This window comes from Rosa rugosa, chromosome 5 (assembly GCF_958449725.1).
Source record: "Rosa rugosa chromosome 5, drRosRugo1.1, whole genome shotgun sequence".
Classification (NCBI taxonomy): Eukaryota; Viridiplantae; Streptophyta; class Magnoliopsida; order Rosales; family Rosaceae; genus Rosa; species Rosa rugosa.
Window position 1 is genome coordinate 33,127,475 of NC_084824.1, and position 20,410 is coordinate 33,147,884.

Sequence of the window (20,410 nt, forward strand, 5' to 3'; positions counted from 1 at the left end):
AATCACCTTGCGAATAATTTTATTGGCGAAAAATTACCTTCGAAAACTAAATAAAATTTTCGGGGCCTCACATCATCAGTTTCTGCAAAAGGCATATTTACACAAGAAATGTCTCTAACAATAGGGACATCAAGAAATTGAGAAAGCTTTTGGATGTTCCAACAACCATTAATAAGAAAATCTGCAACTGAATCATCAAGATTAATTCTGTTTCTTTTGTTAGAGTTCACTAATTGAATGAGAGGAAAGTCATAAATCCAATTGAAAGTCCAGAATTTGACATTCTTCCCATTGCCAATTATCCATGCTTCTTAAACCTTTCATAATAAGATCTCTAGTATCAAGAATGCCTTTTCTAGCTAAAGAATGATTGGCTTGCTTAGGGGGATCAAAAAAAGAGAATTTACAGAGATATTTTTCCTATCTATTTTTAACAACCAATTATCTTTATCTATAAGGATTTTCCAACCAGGTTTGGCAAGAGCCGCTTTATTGAAAAAGGAGGGTCTAATACCAAGACCTCCTTTAGACTTGGGGAGACAAACCTGATCCCAAGCTACTAGAGGGGAAGAGGAAGAGCCCCAGAAGAATTGTCTCGTATCTTTATCTATATCTATAGTAACTGAAGCAGGACATTTAAAGCACGATAAGACATGGTTAGGAATAGCCGAGGCACTACCTAGTGCTTAATAAAGTGAGCTTTCCAGCTCTTGAGAGAGTAGATCTTTTCCAACCACTTAGTCTATTAGAAATTTTAATGAGGAGTTCCATAGCATTAGAAGGATCTTTCTAAAAAACTATATTATGTATACCTAGATACTTTCCAATAGTAGATCTATGCTGAATGCATAAGTTGTTTGAAATTTGGAGTTTCATGGCTGCATTAATGTTAGAAGAGAAATAAATAGAGGACTTATCTAGATTCAGCTGTTGTCCAGAACAAGAGGCAAATTTTGCCAAGATTTTATTAATATTCCTAGTAGCAGTAGGAGTACCCCTGCAAAAAATTTAACAATCGTCAGCAAAATCAGACTTGAGACACGCTCACCTTTAGGTGAAGAAAGAAGACGAATATAATTTTTAGAAAAGGAAGAAGCATCACTACAAGAAAAATGGCATTTTTGCAAGGAATTTTTTCCTTGTAAAAAACTGAAAATTCGTTGCTTTAACCCAAATGCAAGGAATATTCCTTGCATTTGAGTCCTTGCAAAGAGGCCCTTGCAAAAGAGCAAATACAACAACTTGAAAATTCCTTGCATTTGGACAATCATTTGCAAGGAATTTGTCCTTGCATTTTACAATTTGGGGTCCACATTACTGACCATATGTAAGGATAATTCCTTGCATATCAGTCCTTGCATTAAACTATATACAAGGAATTTTCACTATTTTCCCAAATGCAAGGACTAATATACAAGGAAATTTCCTTACATTTTTGTAAAAGTATGAGTGTGCAAATATCAAATGCAAGGAAATTTCTTTGCATGTTGGTATTTGCATTTGCTTTTGCGTAAGCTATTGCAAGGAATTTGAGAACTTCCGTTCCTTGAATAATTATTGTTTTTTTTTCTAATTAAATATAAATTGATTTTTCGGCAAATAAAAAAAAACAAAATAAAGTAATAAACAGAATATAAAATAAAGGGTTTTTGTCCATTTACCCAATTTCTTGGGATTTTTTTCCCACTAACCTCATTAAGTTTTTTTAATTCCCTCTTACCCAATACACTCTAAGGGAGTCTTCCCTAATACCCCATTAAGATTTTTTTTTTGTTTTTAATATTTTTTAATACCATTTTACCCCTCACCCCGTTGTTATTTAGAGAGAGAGAGAGAGAAAATGGAAGAGAGAGAAACCATAGGAGACTTCGCGGGAATCTTGTACCGGTCGCCGGAATTCGGTCACTGGTCGCCGGATTCCGACCAACTTTCACCGGATTCTGGTCACCGGCCGCCACCCACCGGATTTTTCTGAAAACCTCTATTGCCCTCCAATAGAGGGGCAATAGACCTCTATTGCCCCCCAATAGAGTGGCAATAGATGTCTATTGCCCCCCAATAGACGTCTATCAACCATGTATTGCCTCCCAATAGATGTCTACTGCCCCCTAATAGAATTTTCGATAGCCGGAATGGGAACTAATCTTTCTAAGATTAGACAAATAAACTTTGATTATAGAAAAAAATGAGGTAACTACATCAATTCAAAACATATATTGCCCCCCAATAGACGTTCAAAATTTCTTTTCTTTCCTTCTGTCCCGTTACTTAAAAAAAAAAAAAAAATCTGATTTGGGCCCTGCGTTTCTCGCCGGTGGTCCGACCGGAGCTTCGACCAGAGAGGTAGATTCGAGCGGAGGTAACAGGGACGGACCCAATCTTCTTCTTCTCCCTTCTTCCACGGTTGCAGACAGGAACCTAACTTCTTCGTCGTCGTAAAATTAAACCCATTCAACAAAACCTTCAAATCACAGTGGCAACTCCAATCAAATACTGAACCCATTCAATGGGTTATTGGACAGATTGGTGAAGTCAACATACTCGAGCACATCGCTGGAGCAATTTACCGGAGCTGCTTTATCTCGAGGCGCCGCTTGTTCAGATCGAAGTCTGCTTGTTCAGATCGAAGTGGCCCAACGCTCACTGCAACATCGAATCGAGCGAGGAGAAGCCTTTGTCAGCAGCGACAACGGAATCGAGCGAAGAAGAGGAATCGAAGACAAGCCTTCGATGGCCGCTGCGGCGCGTTTGTCGTCGAAGCGGAAACTGGACAAGTATGCTGAGGAGTCCTGATATGGCTTCGTTTGGGTTTAAGACTCGAGTCTGAGAAGAAGGCAGCTCGATCTCGAAAACTGCAGTCCATAAACGTCGGAGCTAACAGGCACGGCGAGAGAGAGAGAGAGAGAGAAGAAGAGGTCGTGATTCTGCAGAGGGAGAGAGAGAGAGAGATGTTGAGTGGCATGATAGTAGTTGTTTAATAAGGTTAAGGGCAGAATAGTCATTTTAGTTTAAATTGGGTTAGTGGGAACAAAAATCTGTTGCTGGGGTAAGTGAGATCATTTTGGATCATTTTGGTGCTTTGGGTCAAGGACCCTAAAAGAAATTCTTCATATTTCACATTAAATAACTGCTTCATATATAATCAACTTGTTCATTTGTACATCAAAAGTTAGAAGCTACTCAGCCTACATTAGCTGCACTAATCTAATTAGATGTCCTATATGTGTTGAGACTTTGAGCTGAGTGAGGCACAAGGTCAAAACTCAAGTAAATCCACCAAAGTTCTAATATACTAGTTATGTGTCAGCTTGCATTACTCAAAAGGGACACATTGGATTTGCTTGAGTATTGCTAGACAGTACCATAATCAAGGTAAAAAGCTATAACTGCACAAAAAGGGACATCAGACCAAAAGTCTAGCATATGCTCACCCAAACTACTCAAGCAAAGTCTTAGAAGTTGGTCCTGGGATGGGGGAAGTCATCCTCACTCATCTGCCCAGGAGATTGCCTCAATAAACATTCCACTTGAGCCTTCAATAGTCCATTTTGTTCCTTCATACTGAGCATGTTAAAGGTAAGTTGGTCGATAAGATCACGCAATTCAGCTACCTCAGAATTGTTGCTACCCCATGCAGATACTCTGCATATGTTAGAACGTATGTGAGGGACGTTACCAATGCCATGGATCATCCTACCCTTCCTCCCAAGCTCCTTAGCCATTATTGGGTACTCAGCTTCCAAAGTAAGTTTGATAGAATCATGTGCAGTACCCTCGGGTGCCTCTTGGTACAACTTCTCTAAAAGGGCATTCCTCTCAGCTTCCATCTTCTCCTACACAAACAGAATTAATATATAGATAAATAAAAGCAAATAACATGATTGAAGCAAATAACATAACTAAGGGCCCAGATTTAAGAAAGATTTGGCAATAACCACTTTGATCTTCTTGGTATGAGAAAATTTTATGTACGTAAGTACACTAGCTTTGTTCTAGTCTCTGTTTTCGTTCATTAATTGCACATATTTCCATATTCGATACATCCATTTGCAAATAAGGTTGACATTATATTATCATATTCTCAACTTGTGCAGAAATCAGACTTAATAATACCCGTTGAATAGGATACTATCACCAAAACAGAGTCAAGTTCTGGATATAAAAGTCAAGTTACACATTTTGTTTTTTTTGGTCAAAGATATTCATTAAAAGCTGGGAAGCAGCCCAACCAAACAACTAATAAGAAAGATGCACATTGAGTATGTCTATATTTAAGAAAGATGCCCATATCATTATTATGCAACTAATAAGATAAAAAAGAATGACAAATATCATGATAGATGATAAAGAGATTGGCCAAATGATTTACATTCATTATCCATGATTAAATACAGCGATCTAGTAAGAGATTAACGAGCTTAATTTAAAGGCCAAAAGGAGTGGAGGGCTGAGATCATCACCAACACAATCTTAATGCAGTATACACAACCTAAATTGAGTTAAGTGACTTACATATTTGTTCTTGGCAGCCTCATTGATCCATTATGATTATTATCCTTGTGTTTCTCTCCCCAATTCTGTATGAGTGACAACTCCTTCCCACCCTCCATTAAACAAATACACATATATATTAATAATCAGTTAACTGCCCATTTAAGAGTGGCTTTTGAACTTGAAACTAATTCATGTTTACCTTAGATGCCACCAAAGCATGTTGCACGTATGGCCGTGCACCAGCTCTGTGAGTATGTTGTTGCATATACCTGTTAGCAGAATTCAGAATTCTTTTCCGCAATCTCCTTCATTATGCAAATAATTATCAATCAAATCTATAAAAGTTCAGTTAGAATAATTGAATAATAAAACCAAAGAAATTAATGAATCCATACAATGCAAGACTGGTTGGTGTATATGTTGTCACAAAGCCAGTGCCAATGTGAGACAGGTCTCTCATTCCATAAATCTGCACTAGGCAAGTTTGCTCTTCCTAGCTCAGGTTAGCCAAATGCTTTCCATTCCTTCTTTAGTCAAGTCTTGAATTGGGAGTAGGCAATAGACATTTTGCAAATTGGGAGTAGGCAATAGACATGTTAGCTGGTAGTGGCACGTTAGTTTGTGGTGGCAAATTAGCTCTTGGTGGCGTGTTAACTCTTGCTCGTACATGACTGACATGAGCATGAACAATAGTTGTTGGTGGCACATTTTCACGCACAGTAAGGGTAGCAAACGCATAATCTGTCATAGTTGGCGTTGCTGGCACATTCTCACGCACAGTAGGTCTAGCTGACACATTATCTGCTATAGTTGTTGTAGCTGGCTGTTGAGGTGGAGGCACTTTTTGAACCTTCCTTATCCGCTTCCCTCTCCCTTGAGCCATCTGCAATATGTCAATTACCTTTAGCTCAATTACAAATAAAACAGTTTCCTTAGCTTAAAGAAAAATAAGTACAAGGAGTGCACTAATCATACATAGAATACATTATAAAAAATAACGTGTATATTTCATTGAACTTCAACTGAGATATTACTTAGACTAATTGACCACTACCATTATTCTAAATCACTATCTACCTCACTACCAACTATATCTTCATTTTCATTTGATGATAGTTCATCATCCTCCATAACGTCAGCATCATCATTTATGAAATCATTGTCATTCTCTGTGTCAATTAGCAATGAGCCAATGACCTATTACATCAGCATCATCATTTATGAAATCATTGTCATTCTCTGTGACAGGACCCGCCCCGGATTTCACCCTGAAATCCGAGGTGGCCCTGCGGGGCCCACCTTAGAGATAACTCTACCGAGAACTGGCCTAGTCACCCCTAAAGTGGACTACCCAAAACATTAACCCACAATAGATCAGAGCCAACAAAGAAGTGCGGAAGCCATTCATCAACTATGCCTCGAACCATGTACGCCCGACCTCAACTAATAACGCCTGCAAACTGGGCATTAGAAACCGAAAGGCCCAGGGGAAAGTAGACGAAAAACGTTAGCGTGAGTGGACAAAAATAAACAATTTAAAATAAGAAGGATTTCATACTTTCCCACATTTATTCCTTTTAAAACTCGATGCATGCACAAATGGTAAAACACATTTAGCTTTAAAACCAAGGATTTCAAAACGATAAACCGACTAGCCTCGCTAGTCAAAACATTCGAAAATAATATATCGTAAAACTGAAATCTCGTTTCTCAAGAAGATAAGACCAGCCCCGCTGGCTACAGTGAAAATCGGACTAGCCCCGCTAGTCAAGCAACGATAAAATATGGGGAAGAAGTTTCACCATACGAAAGAAGGGAGCCTCCCAGGCTCGGGTCGGAGTGTCCCACACTCTGGAGCATCCCATGCTCTGCTCTTACTCACCCACAAACACATAGTAAGCAGGGAGGAGTACTAATAGGCTAGCTAGCAATAAATATGACGACCCGGGTATGGAGGGTAAAAACCATTAAAATCCAGTAAATCTATAAGGCTTCCCCATGTCCCACGAATAAAGAAAACACGGGTACGATTCCCAACCGTACCCGGAAATTCTAGTAAAAGTCGTATAAATCAACAGCGTGTCCCACACGATAAAAGAATAATTAGATCAATTATAAATCGCAGTTCCGAAACAAAACCGAATCCAGAATCATCAATGAGGCATTCCCAATGCCAAAACCGTAAATCGATAAATAAACAAGAAATATAATTCCATCGAAATCTCATTTCGAAAAAAAATATTCCAGAAATCTCAATATCGACGAATAAAATATATTAATAAATTCCGGAAATCACCTCGGAAAATAATTCGTCGAAAATCACTTAAATCACAAGTTCAAATCCGAGCGAATAAAACTCACGTTCCAAAAATCATGATGGAAAATCCAAGCAATATTCCAAAACCGAAATCATATCCGAAACTAAAATAATATGATAATTAATAAAACATTAATTCGAAAAATAAATGCATGCATCAATATTCAAAAACAAACGTCCACTCACAGTACTAGTTGGCGACCACGCAAACGAGTCCCTTCATCTAGCCGTAGCTCGCAAAATTGCCCTGTACACAATTATATTTCCGTAAACGGCAATCCGATAAAATAAATACGAACCTAAACGAAATCCGAAAATCTCTATCTCCAAAACCTCTCAAATTCCACCCAAATCTCTTCCACAACACCAATTCCTCAATTTACATATTCCACAATGAAAACGAGGGAAATCCAACGGCCGGATTTCCCACAATTCCATCACAAAACTTCAAACTTCGGAAATTCACAAACAATTCCAAACTCCTCCAAAATTCACCAAACTTCACATACAAGCTCTATGATAATTATAGAATTTAACTAGCCAGAAAATGAAATTAAAAAGCTACCCTAGCCGCCGCTACCGCCGCTCACAGTGGCGGCGCCGCCGCCACCGCCACCAGCTCCGATGGCCACCAAACTTTGGCAGCAGCACCTACTCAACGGACCCAATAATTCTTTCAACTGTAACCAAGTTAGAAAATGAGCGGAAGTACCTCAACAATTAAGGAGAAGCTTGAACTCAAACTGTGAATAGTGACCGTAATCTTCCAATCGTCGATTCTTCCTCTACACTGCAAATCGTGGCTCAAGTCTAGGGGGAAAATGATCCTTGTCAAAAACCGAACCTTCGACGCTGGTTTGGTGGCTGGAGATGGCCGGAATCGAGAGAAATCGGCGTTGACTCAAACTGCTACAGTAAAGTTTCCGGGCTTGATTCTTCGTTTTCCGTCCAAACCGCCGTGAGTTATCGCCGTGGGGAGGTTGGGTAGGAGTAGAGGAGTCCAGCGGTGGCACTTGTTCGTTCCCAGGTGGCCGGAATCAAGAGGTGGCCGGAGTTGCAGAGAAGAGGGAGAGAGACGCGGGGAGGAGGAGAGAGAGAGAGAAATGAAAAGTTACCTGGCCCAACAGTAAAAATTCAAATATATACTATCTACCATGAACAGTAACTTTCGTATTTCGCTTATAACTTTCGTATACGAACTCCGATTTTTACGTACCACATATGCACGCGCTCGGTTTAACATCCTCTACAACTTTCATGAAGAACATTTTCTCAAATTTTGACCCGAACAAAAAGTCAACTTTTAGGGCCACTAAAAGTGCTGAAATGACAATAAAAATGAAAGTAAAGGTCGTTTACCGTCCAAATGACTAGTAAACGGGTAAATTCAGGTTCGGGACGTTACACTCTGTGTCAAATAGCAATGAGCCAATAACCTATTGGAATCGTCTAAGATTATAGTTTCAGGCTCACCATCATCTCTAACCAACGATGTTTCAATTTCATCATCCTCCATCTGGACTTCCCATTCCATGTTAGTGTCACTATCATCATCTGTATTCTGATCACCATTTTTGTCAATGTTATTGTCATCTTCATTATCTTCTTTCTCTGGCACATCCCACACATGTCTAGGTTGAATCCTTTGAACAACTTTCCATGGATGACCCAACTTTGGGTCATCGAGATAAAAGACTTGATCTGCTTCAATTGCTAGCACATATGGATCGTTCTTGTACCACCGACTATTTATATTAACTGACAAGAGATGATAATCTTTCTTCACTCTATTGTTCTTGTTCCCTGTATTATACCACTCACAATTGAAAAGAATAACCTTAAAGCCTAATTGAAATTGGACTTTAACAACACTGAGCAACTTGCCATTGTAAGTACAGGCTTCTCCTTCATGTGACCCGATTGTCATAACTCCACTATTTTGGGTTGTCTTAGTCTGATCAATCTGTTTGATTCACCATCGAACACCATTCACAATACATCCAGTATGTTGGACACATCGGCGAGTGTGCTGAAATGACAATAAAAATGAAAGTAAAGGTCGTTTACCGTCCAAATGACTAGTAAACGGGTAAATTCAGGTTCGGGACGTTACACTCTGTGTCAAATAGCAATGAGCCAATAACCTATTGGAATCGTCTAAGATTATAGTTTCAGGCTCACCATCATCTCTAACCAACGATGTTTCAATTTCATCATCCTCCATCTGGACTTCCCATTCCATGTTAGTGTCACTATCATCATCTGTATTCTGATCACCATTTTTGTCAATGTTATTGTCATCTTCATTATCTTCTTTCTCTGGCACATCCCACACATGTCTAGGTTGAATCCTTTGAACAACTTTCCATGGATGACCCAACTTTGGGTCATCGAGATAAAAGACTTGATCTGCTTCAATTGCTAGCACATATGGATCGTTCTTGTACCACCGACTATTTATATTAACTGACAAGAGATGATAATCTTTCTTCACTCTATTGTTCTTGTTCCCTGTATTATACCACTCACAATTGAAAAGAATAACCTTAAAGCCTAATTGAAATTGGACTTTAACAACACTGAGCAACTTGCCATTGTAAGTACAGGCTTCTCCTTCATGTGACCCGATTGTCATAACTCCACTATTTTGGGTTGTCTTAGTCTGATCAATCTGTTTGATTCACCATCGAACACCATTCACAATACATCCAGTATGTTGGACACATCGGCGAGTGTGCTGAAATGACAATAAAAATGAAAGTAAAGGTCGTTTACCGTCCAAATGACTAGTAAACGGGTAAATTCAGGTTCGGGACGTTACACTCTGTGTCAAATAGCAATGAGCCAATAACCTATTGGAATCGTCTAAGATTATAGTTTCAGGCTCACCATCATCTCTAACCAACGATGTTTCAATTTCATCATCCTCCATCTGGACTTCCCATTCCATGTTAGTGTCACTATCATCATCTGTATTCTGATCACCATTTTTGTCAATGTTATTGTCATCTTCATTATCTTCTTTCTCTGGCACATCCCACACATGTCTAGGTTGAATCCTTTGAACAACTTTCCATGGATGACCCAACTTTGGGTCATCGAGATAAAAGACTTGATCTGCTTCAATTGCTAGCACATATGGATCGTTCTTGTACCACCGACTATTTATATTAACTGACAAGAGATGATAATCTTTCTTCACTCTATTGTTCTTGTTCCCTGTATTATACCACTCACAATTGAAAAGAATAACCTTAAAGCCTAATTGAAATTGGACTTTAACAACACTGAGCAACTTGCCATTGTAAGTACAGGCTTCTCCTTCATGTGACCCGATTGTCATAACTCCACTATTTTGGGTTGTCTTAGTCTGATCAATCTGTTTGATTCACCATCGAACACCATTCACAATACATCCAGTATGTTGGACACATCGGCGAGTGTGCTGAAATGACAATAAAAATGAAAGTAAAGGTCGTTTACCGTCCAAATGACTAGTAAACGGGTAAATTCAGGTTCGGGACGTTACACTCTGTGTCAAATAGCAATGAGCCAATAACCTATTGGAATCGTCTAAGATTATAGTTTCAGGCTCACCATCATCTCTAACCAACGATGTTTCAATTTCATCATCCTCCATCTGGACTTCCCATTCCATGTTAGTGTCACTATCATCATCTGTATTCTGATCACCATTTTTGTCAATGTTATTGTCATCTTCATTATCTTCTTTCTCTGGCACATCCCACACATGTCTAGGTTGAATCCTTTGAACAACTTTCCATGGATGACCCAACTTTGGGTCATCGAGATAAAAGACTTGATCTGCTTCAAGTGCTAGCACATATGGATCGTTCTTGTACCACCGACTATTTATATTAACTGACAAGAGATGATAATCTTTCTTCACTCTATTGTTCTTGTTCCCTGTATTATACCACTCACAATTGAAAAGAATAACCTTAAAGCCTAATTGAAATTGGACTTTAACAACACTGAGCAACTTGCCATTGTAAGTACAGGCTTCTCCTTCATGTGACCCGATTGTCATAACTCCACTATTTTGGGTTGTCTTAGTCTGATCAATCTGTTTGATTCACCATCGAACACCATTCACAATACATCCAGTATGTTGGACACATCGGCGAGTTGGACCTAGTGCCAATGCATTGCATTGGCACTAGGTCCAACTCGCCGATGTGTCCTAGGGGTGGGTTCGGTTTAATTCGGTTCGGTTTTAGGCCAAAATCAAGAACCGAACCGAACTAGACTTCGGTTCGATTCGGTTCGGTTTTACATTTTTCAAACTTCAACACCGAAAACCGAACCGAACTGTTCGGTTCGGTTCGGTCAGGTCCAGTTCGGTTTTTTTTTTTTTAATAAAAGTTATTTATTTTTTTTTAAAATTTTTTTATTATTATTTTTTTTAAGGCCGGTTTGATGTTCCCTTTCTATTTTAGCTAGATTTTGAGGCTCCTTGCTCGCCAATATACTTACAAAAACTACATTGGAAACAAGAAAATTAGAAATCAAGGCCATTGGAGCCTTTTCAATATGGAAAAAATCAAGGCCATTGGAGCCATTTCGATATGGAAAGAAAAAAGAAAAAAAAGCTAAAAACATTATCTAGAATTATATCCTCTAAACAGCTGGAAAGTTTTGATAATTGATTCTTGTTGCCTGCAAAATGAGACAAAAATGCTTCAGCCCAAATACATTAGACAAAAAAGTTGATACTGACATGCTTTAAGAGCTATAAGAGTTTCGTACAAATTGTTTTTTGGAAACCCGGAACACAAATAATTAGAGGGAAACATTACCTCAGAAATTTTATGATTAGAATAGTCCAAATCTACATCATCAAAGCCAGATAGTCCTGCTCCTGCAATAGGACTCCACTTCTGCACATTCAATGTATATATAGGATTCAATTAATTGATTTAGAAAGAAAAAATAGAATACGAGAAATAATGCCATTTCCACTACTCAAACAAATCAAAGGCTGACTGAGACTTTCTATTCATCTTTCATAGGGTATAACATCAGGTACAGAGCCCACAAAATGTCATTCAAAGCTAGTAAAACAAAACCCATTATCAATCTAATTGAAAAGACAAGTAACAAATATACAATAGCAAATACATCCAGCAAAGAAAACAATATAAAAACACAACCATGCTGATATTTGGAGACAAAAAGATAAAAGAAAAAGGTTGATTCATAAAGCATTTGCAAAAGATCAAGTACCAAGTCTATCATCCACCAGTTCCTATTCATTACTTTTTCTTTCATCATTTGAATTGTTAATGCTGCCTCACTTGCTTCTGTTAGCTATACTGGAATAATACATAACTTAAAATAATAAAATAAAATAAGAAGCTGATTGAAAGTTGGGAACACACTCACCAATTGGGAAATCAATTCATCCAAATAAGGTGTCAAGATCCCTAGCACATTTCTCAATGAATTTTTGCAGTCCTGAAACAGTATGTGCCTGCAGATATCAAATTACATGAAGTAACAATTATTAGCCATTGATTTCCTAGCAAAAGAAAAGGACAAGCTTCCTTCAAACAGAACTCCGCAAATGAGCCAAATAAAGTGTAACATCCCGTATCTTGATTCACCGGTTTACTAATCATTAGGACGGTAAACGACATTTACTATCACTTTTATTGTCGTTTCAGTACTTTTAGGTGGCCCTAAAAGTTGACTTTTTATTCGGGTCAAAATTTGAGAAAATGTTCTTCATGAAAGTTGTAGAGGACGTTAAACCGAGCGCGTGCATAGGTAGTACGTAAAAATCGGAGCTCGTGTGCAAAAGTTATAAGCGAAATAATAAAGTTACTGTTCATTGGTAGTTAGTATATATTTGAATTTTTTTTACGTCATAGATCTAAAATCTGGTTGAATCCATGTCGTTCTCGTTGATCTCTGTTGCCCCAATTGATATTCTTAATCCATATACCAATGTAATTCTCACAACCGAAAACACCACTATCCGTAATTATTAAATACTTGATTGGAATTCTGATCAAACTCAAATAAAATAACTTCCTTAGATAATTAGAAAAACTCTCTCTCATAACTGCTCCACCAGTCCCAAGTAGAACATTTCCAACCATCTGTCCGACATCACCTCATAACAATTCTACTACAGGTATGACATTATCTTCTTCCGGATATGATTCGTTGAGCTGGAGTAGAGTTAGTAGTTATAATTCTTGCTTGCACTGGATTTTTGAGGATGTGGTACATGACATGGTAGTTAAGCGAGTACTAACTTGTAAGAATTATTAGCAGTTTTGATCGGAGGCATTTGTAAATAGTAAATTTCTTGTGACACATTTGATTTAGAAAAGTTTTTCCACATTATCGTATTTATAAAAGTTTTTGAGTGAGGTGTTATATGTGTGGCCAGTAAGGTAGCTATCAAATGAGTTTTCTTAGTCGGCTCGGAACGTCATCTCAAGGCTGGACTAATGATTTTAGTCAGATATCAGAGTAGCGCAGTGGAAGTGTAGTGGCCCCATAATCTACTTGATTAAGAACTTATAGGTTCGTTTGAGGTCGACCTTTGTATGTTTGACAACTATGGGACCTTTACGTGAACGACATTCGATTAGGAACTTAAGCACAAACAAGGAAGTGCTGTCTTGTGGTAGCTAAGGAAGTGATGTCTTTTGGAATTGTTGATTAGCAGTGACCATCTTGTGGCATGGTTATCACAATGTTGTTGGTAAATGGGTTGGATTTTCACTAAGCGACTTTTGTGAGAAGGTTATGAATGCTATAATTTTAACAGGGTGATTTGTGACGTTCATACCATGTGTTATCTGAGCTAACCATTGAAATGAATTTTCTTTTACACCGGAATTCATGTACTTGCGAGTTTATGGTGCTACATGGTTTAACAAGACAAGTGAATTGATTTTGGACGTTGATAATTTTGGATTATAGGCATGTCTTCATTGCTTTTGTAGTGGGGATCATAAGAGTTTCTGTGGTTGTTGATTTGAGGTTGCGAAAAGGAAAGCTTAATCTAAGTTAGAGTGGGTAAGTTTTGAGATTGTGGTATTTTGAATCAATTGGTGTGTTCTTTCTTTCTAACTAGCATGAAATTTCGAGGGCGAAATTTTTATATGGAGGGGAGAATGTAACATCCCGTATCTTGATTCACCGGTTTACTAATCATTAGGACGGTAAACGACATTTACTATCACTTTTATTGTCGTTTCAGTACTTTTAGGTGGCCCTAAAAGTTGACTTTTTATTCGGGTCAAAATTTGAGAAAATGTTCTTCATGAAAGTTGTAGAGGACGTTAAACCGAGCGCGTGCATAGGTAGTACGTAAAAATCGGAGCTCGTGTGCAAAAGTTATAAGCGAAATAATAAAGTTACTGTTCATTGGTAGTTAGTATATATTTGAATTTTTTTTACTATGGCCGGTAACTCTTTTCTCTCTCCCCCTCCCCCCCCCCCCCCCCCCCCCGTTTTCTTCTTCCTCTCCCCGAGCTGTCGCTCTCCCTTTCTCTCCTCTGCAACTCCGGTTGCTTTCTCTTTCCGGCCACCAAAAAGCGTGAAACCGGTGGCTACGGACTCGTCTCGACTTCCTCTTGGCGCTGGCGGTGGTGGCTCACGGCGGCTTGGCCAGAAAACGACGCATCAAGCCTTAGAAGTTTACTGTAGCAGTTTGAGTCAACGCCGATTTCTTCCTATTCCGGCCACCTCCGACGACGAACCATAATCATTTGGAAGCGGCTTGCGATGTAGATGATGCTCCCCAAATCTTTTGCAATGATTTGCAGTGTAGAGGAAGAATCGACGATTGGAAGATTACGGTCACTATTCACAGTTTGAGTTCAAGCTTCTCCTTAATTGTTGAGGTACTTCCGCTCATTTTCTAACTTAGTTACAGTTGAAAGAATTATTGGGTCCGTTGAGTAGGTGCTGCTGCCAAAGTTTGGTGGCCATCGGAGCTGGTGGCGGTTGCGGCGGCGCCGCCACTGTGGGCGGCGGTAGCGGCGGCTAGGGTAGCTTTTTAATTTCAATTTCTGGCTAGTTGAATTCTATAATTATCATAGAGATTGTATGTGAAGTTTGGTAATTTTTGGAAGAGTTTGGAATTATTTGTGAATTTCCGAAGTTTGAAGTTTTGTGATTGAATTGTGGGAAATCCGGCCGTCGGATTTCCTTCGTTTTCGTTGTGGGATATATAAATTGAGGAATTGGGGTTGTGGAAGAGATTTGGGTTGAATTTGAGAAGTAATGGAGATAGGGATTTTCGGGTTTCGTTTAGGTTCGTAATTATTTTATCGGATTGTCGTTTACGGAAATATAATTGTGTACAGGGCAATGCCGCGAGCTACGGTTAAATGAAGGAACTCGTTTACGTGGTCGCCCAATAGTACTGTGAGTGGACTTTTGTTTTTAAGTAATTGATGCATGCATTATTTCTTAAAGTATGCTCTATTTATTCATCAATTTACATTTCGAGAGATTATAAATTGATTTCGTATTATCTCATATAAATACTTTCATTATTGATTTGTTTCCGAAATTGCTTTTGATTTATAATCTTAATGGTGAATTATCTTATTTCCGAGGTTATTTCCGGAATTATTCTCTAATTATATTTTATTTCGATTTGAGACTTTTAAAGGAGTTTCGAAATGGGATTTCGATGGAATTATTTTTCTTGTTTATTTATTTGATCCTTGGTTTTGGCATTGGGAATGCCTTAGCAATAATGGCGGTTTGAGAACTTTGTTTATTTGAAGATTTTATGGCGTGCGGGGTCACGTCATTGGACTATGCTTATTTTCTTTTATTTACTTTTGAACTTGAGATTATCTTGGCGTGTGGGACACGTCGTTGGAGATTCTTTTACGAGAGATGGGGGAGGCCTTATGTATTTTGGATTTACTGGATTTTCGGTTATGTTTCCCTGTGCCATACTGAGGGGTGATTTTATCATGCTAGCATTGATTTTCCGCCTTTGTGGCGCGGTGATGGGATCACCGTAGCCCTTCCGCCTTTGTGGCGCAGGTTACTGTCTCTGTGACAGTAATTCTGTAGCCCAGTATCATATCGCTACACTTAGTGGCGTAAGGGTATATTACGGGAGTTATGGGAGTTCTTTAGCCTGGGAGGCTATCACCCAACCAAGCCTGAGTGGCTTATTCGTATGGCTATCATCTTCCCCTACTTATACTATTTTTGACTAGCGGGGACTAGTCTGAGTTTTCTTAACCAGCGGGGCTGGACTTATATTTTCGAGTTTTGAAATTTCAATATTTTACTCTACTGTTGTGACTAGCGGGGCTAGTCGGTTTTCTGGAGTTCAACGTTTTTCAGATTATTTTCTTAAGTGTTTTATAAAGGTTGCATGCATCCGGATTATATATATATATATCGAAAAATGTGGGAAAGTATGAAATACATTTGGTTTTAATTTGTTTATTTTTGTCCACTCACGCTAACGTTTTTCAATACTTTTCCCCTGGGCCCTTCGGTTTCAAATGTCCAGTTTGCGGGCGAAATTAGTTGAGGTCGGGCGTACATGGAGTCGAGGCATAGCCAACAGCATTGCTTCCGCGTACTCATTCTATTTCTGTTTTCTTTGTTACCTAGTGGATTAGTATTGCTCTGATAACCTATGGGATTAATATTGTTTTTGGGTTGAGACTGATATTTGTGAAATTGGAGTTGTGATTTGGGGAGTAGATGGCTCCAGAAGATTAAGGATGGATGATTTAGAAGTGTAAATGTTTTCCTACAGGTTTTGGGTAGCCTACTTTTAGGGGAAGTTCCGCCAAATTTTTTGTAGAATCTCTTCTAAAGTGGGCCCCGCAGGGCCACTTCGGATTTCAGGGTGAAATCTGGGGCGGGTCCTGTCATAAAGAACATGCCAGCATATTCAATATCCTCCAGAACCATACAATTCCCAAGTACAAAAACCAATGTTGTCTAACACAAAAAGCTGTCTATTTCTTTACTCAAAAGTGAACTTTCAAATTCAATGCAGAAAGCACCTGTTGATGATATTGAACTTGCAGGCCTGGGGCCAAATAAGTAGACAACTGGCCAACTGCAAATCTTGATGAGGTTGCCGAAGACCCAGTGTCTTGACTTTCAGCAATGCAAGAACCTGCAACACCAACTACACATCACTACTTAACGAATAAGATCATTCAAAACTCAATTGCAACTATCTATCCCCAGAAACATGTCATTATTACCACAAGAGGCCACAAATATGAATTTGCTTCTTCATTGAATCCCCACTGAAAACTCCAAATAGAAACATAGTATTAAAGATTACAGAACAATCCCCAAGCCAATTTAAAAGAATCGGTCTATCTTCCATTTATAGTAATTGATTTAGAAGCTTCTAGCCTTAACAGTACATAAACCAGAATACCCAGTAGGAACATGCAAGATGCCAAGAGACAGCAGAAAAAAGGAAACAAAAAGAAGGCAGCGAGCTGAACACAATACAAGAGATTTAACAGAAGACGTTGGTGGTTGCAGAGAAGTGTATCTTACAAACATCTTCTATTAAATTAATTAAGAACCAGATGGTTTACAATTAAATAACAGATAATTTACAAAGACGAATCTAAGTAAAGAAGGAAACTTGATTTACAAAAATTAAATTCTCACCTGCAAACAGCAAAAGCCTTAACAAAGGCATCCTTGAGATGCTGCTACTCTTTGCGATGTGATGTCAAAGTCCTAAAACAAGAAAACCAAAACCACAATTAAATAGCAATCAACAAAAACGACATTACAATAGCAACAGGCATCAGAAATACCCATACCCAGAAGATCAAGTACGAGTCTTCATGTATCATCATACCCAAAATCTCAAAAAGATGACCTGCTCGAAAACTGTGACACCAGATCATGAACAAGCTCATCCATTCCCTGCCATGAAATTCATACCAACACAAAATCAAGACAAACCCAGAACAAAATTGAACCCAAATCATTAAAAGCAGAGAAATTTGAAACTGAAATAGCTTGGGTTCATACTAGCACCTCAACATCGCCGTCAGTAATCTCTTGCTGAAAATCCTTGGGGTCCTTGCCATTGATCGTGCACACAACCGAGAGTTTCTCCTTCACAGTCTGTTGAGAGAAAATTGCACACAGTGAGCGTAAATGTCACCCAACATAATTTCACTCGTATTCATTTAGTGAATAGAGTTTTTATTATTTCGGGTTCGACCCATTCAAGACAGAATGTGTCTCTTAATTACAATCCCTTGTTACAGGGAAACACCCTTTGATTCCATTTATGAAGAAACCAATTGATGGGATGTGTGTTTGTTTGTTTTTGCGGCTGCACTCGGATATTTGAATGGGTTGCCTACGTACCCTTGGAGAGGGATCGAGCCACTCGTAGTTCAAGAGTTCCAATGAGTGAATGACTCATCGGAGGGCTTTGATTTTGGAATGAGAGTAGTGTTTGGGACGAATTTGGTTTAAGTGGACCAGGGATTCGATTTTTGTGTTTAGGACGCGGTTGCATCTAGATAGATTTGGTTCTAGATTGCCTACATACCCTTTGCGGGATCAAACCACATGTAGTTCCGGCATTTGAGATTTAAATGGGTAGATGACCCATTATTTTGAATTTGTGTTTGGGAAAGTGTTTAAAGCCCTTGAATTTGGTTTGGACTTTATTTGTGTGATTTGGGCATGAATTTGATTTTTCTGGTGTTGGGAGAAATTGACTGGTGTCAATGATTCATTTGGGACTGGTTGAATTTGACTAGTGGAGTCAGGGATTCTGTTTGGAGTTGCGGTTGCATCTAGTGGGTCGCTAGACTGCCTACATACCCTTTGAAGGGATCAAACCACTGTAGTTCGTTAATTTGAATTTTCGGTTTTGTACCGACTTTGGGTTGATGGATGTGTACATATTTTGAATCCGTCAAGCAAAAATATATTCTGGGGTGGACGTCCAATTTGGCAGAGTATCCACCGATTTGATTTGGGCACCCTCTCGTGTCGAGCTTCACACTTGGGCTTGAGATTGGATATTGCCCGATTGACTTCTTCAGATGAGGCCTACAATTTGAAGACAAGCTTTTGTGTAGAGAGATGTCAACTTTTAGGTTAGGCTTCGTACTTTTAACACCCGGGCCCAAATTCTTGTAACCAAAGCTTGATTAGCATGCCTTAGGTTTCTTTGATGGTTTCGACAGCAGGTTCTGACTTTGATTTGGAGCAGGAAATCATGTCTTTGTACTATGCACTCGACATAGAAGGAGAGCTGAAAAGACGATAGCTCTGCACAAACTTCGTACTCCTAATAGCTTGAAATTTGTTCGCTGCCCAGAGTATGGTGTGCAGTCTTCCGAAACTGTTGTGAACCCATCATCATATTCATATTAATTTCTCTCCATCTCCCCACTCCCCACTTCAAAAGAACAATTGTCATCACCTTCTTTAATTAATATGAGACTTCAATGCTTAATCCAACCCTTGGTTTTGGTGGAGGTGCTTTATGATCATTGCCATGCATTCGTGAAGGCGGTGGGTGAATGGACTTAATTAGGACGGTGGTTTTGTCATATGCTTCTTTGTCTTCTTCTTGGCTTCCCCTTGTTTTATTTTCTTCTAGACTGTAATCCGAATCAAACTAGGGAGGAGCCAATCATGCTTCTGCTGACTTTGTTGAAGCTTAAACGTAGTCGACAGATCATGAAGATTTGCTCGTCGAATTTTTGTACTTTGTGGGTATGAATGGACATGTTCAATCCTTCATACAAGCTGGGTTATTCCACCGTGTTGTATCTGTCGAACACCTTTGCAGCCATCTCGTACCAGGAAACTCCCATCTTTCTTCCATTTTTGTGACTGCTGCAGTCTACATTGTGAGCCACTTTGCTTTCCCGAACATGACTCTGGTGACTACTTTGATGCAGGTGGAAGCAACAACTTCGCATCGAAACACTACACGATGATCCTTCTGGAGCAGCTTCCCCATTGTTGTGAACTTGGGAACTTTGCGGAACCGTACTTGGTGTGAACTGGCAGCCCGAGGCTTTCACTTGACACTCATCTTTGCCACCCATATGCAGGATGCACCGCAATACAGGCATCAAAGACAAGTGTAGTGAAACTCGGGAACTTCGCAGATTTGTCCTTGGTGTGAACCGGCAGCCCAAGGCTTTCACCTGACCCTTACTTCTGCCACCCATATGCAGGACGCACCGCAATATAGGCATCGAAAGCAAGTGCAGTGAAATACACCACGGCTGTGGATGAGAGCTTGACGTCGACTTTGTGTCTTGCCCGGAAGCCGTTGGTGAGATTTGTGAGGATGAGAGCAACGAGAGACTCTTGGAGAGAAGATAGGCCATAGTCTTACATGATCACCTGTGTAACTTTCTGCAATCATACAAAACAAAGAGAATACTTGTGTGAAAATTATATTTGGCAGCGTATAGAATAAATTATACCCACTGCACTTCTTGTGGTCTCTCCTTAGCTTCAAATTATTTTTCTCTTCTTCCCTTCCTTTTCTTTCTCTGCTCCTCCCTTGCTCACTGTTCTTTTCCTTTCTCTCCTTGCGTGTTTCTCTCT

At 39.2% G+C, this 20,410-nt stretch overlaps 3 long non-coding RNA genes across 5 annotated transcripts; 1 reads left to right on the plus strand and 2 right to left on the minus strand.

Annotated features, from left to right (window-relative positions):
• Positions 1 to 3,094: 3,094 nt before the first annotated feature.
• Positions 3,095 to 7,904, minus strand: LOC133710856 (uncharacterized). Of its 2 annotated transcripts, XR_009846925.1 has the most exons (6): positions 7,524 to 7,904; positions 6,998 to 7,058; positions 4,890 to 5,377; positions 4,694 to 4,799; positions 4,513 to 4,604; positions 3,095 to 3,833 (listed from the first exon to the last, which is right to left on the minus strand). It is a non-coding gene; the product is annotated as an uncharacterized LOC133710856 (long non-coding RNA). The 2 variants fall into 2 exon arrangements; XR_009846924.1 differs by lacking the exons at positions 3,095 to 3,833; positions 4,513 to 4,604; positions 4,694 to 4,799; positions 4,890 to 5,377 and adding an exon at positions 5,421 to 5,954.
• A 3,429-nt stretch (positions 7,905 to 11,333) lies between these two features.
• Positions 11,334 to 18,115, minus strand: LOC133713186 (uncharacterized). Of its 2 annotated transcripts, XR_009847861.1 has the most exons (8): positions 17,855 to 18,115; positions 17,635 to 17,740; positions 17,477 to 17,548; positions 17,053 to 17,097; positions 16,846 to 16,961; positions 12,218 to 12,305; positions 11,632 to 11,712; positions 11,334 to 11,491 (listed from the first exon to the last, which is right to left on the minus strand). It is a non-coding gene; the product is annotated as an uncharacterized LOC133713186 (long non-coding RNA). The 2 variants fall into 2 exon arrangements; XR_009847860.1 differs by lacking the exon at positions 17,053 to 17,097 and having other exon boundaries at positions 17,855 to 18,105.
• On the plus strand, positions 14,303 to 16,526 carry LOC133707873 (uncharacterized). The gene is made up of 3 exons (XR_009845348.1): positions 14,303 to 14,697; positions 15,163 to 15,223; positions 16,341 to 16,526. It is a non-coding gene; the product is annotated as an uncharacterized LOC133707873 (long non-coding RNA).
• Positions 18,116 to 20,410: the final 2,295 nt, after the last annotated feature.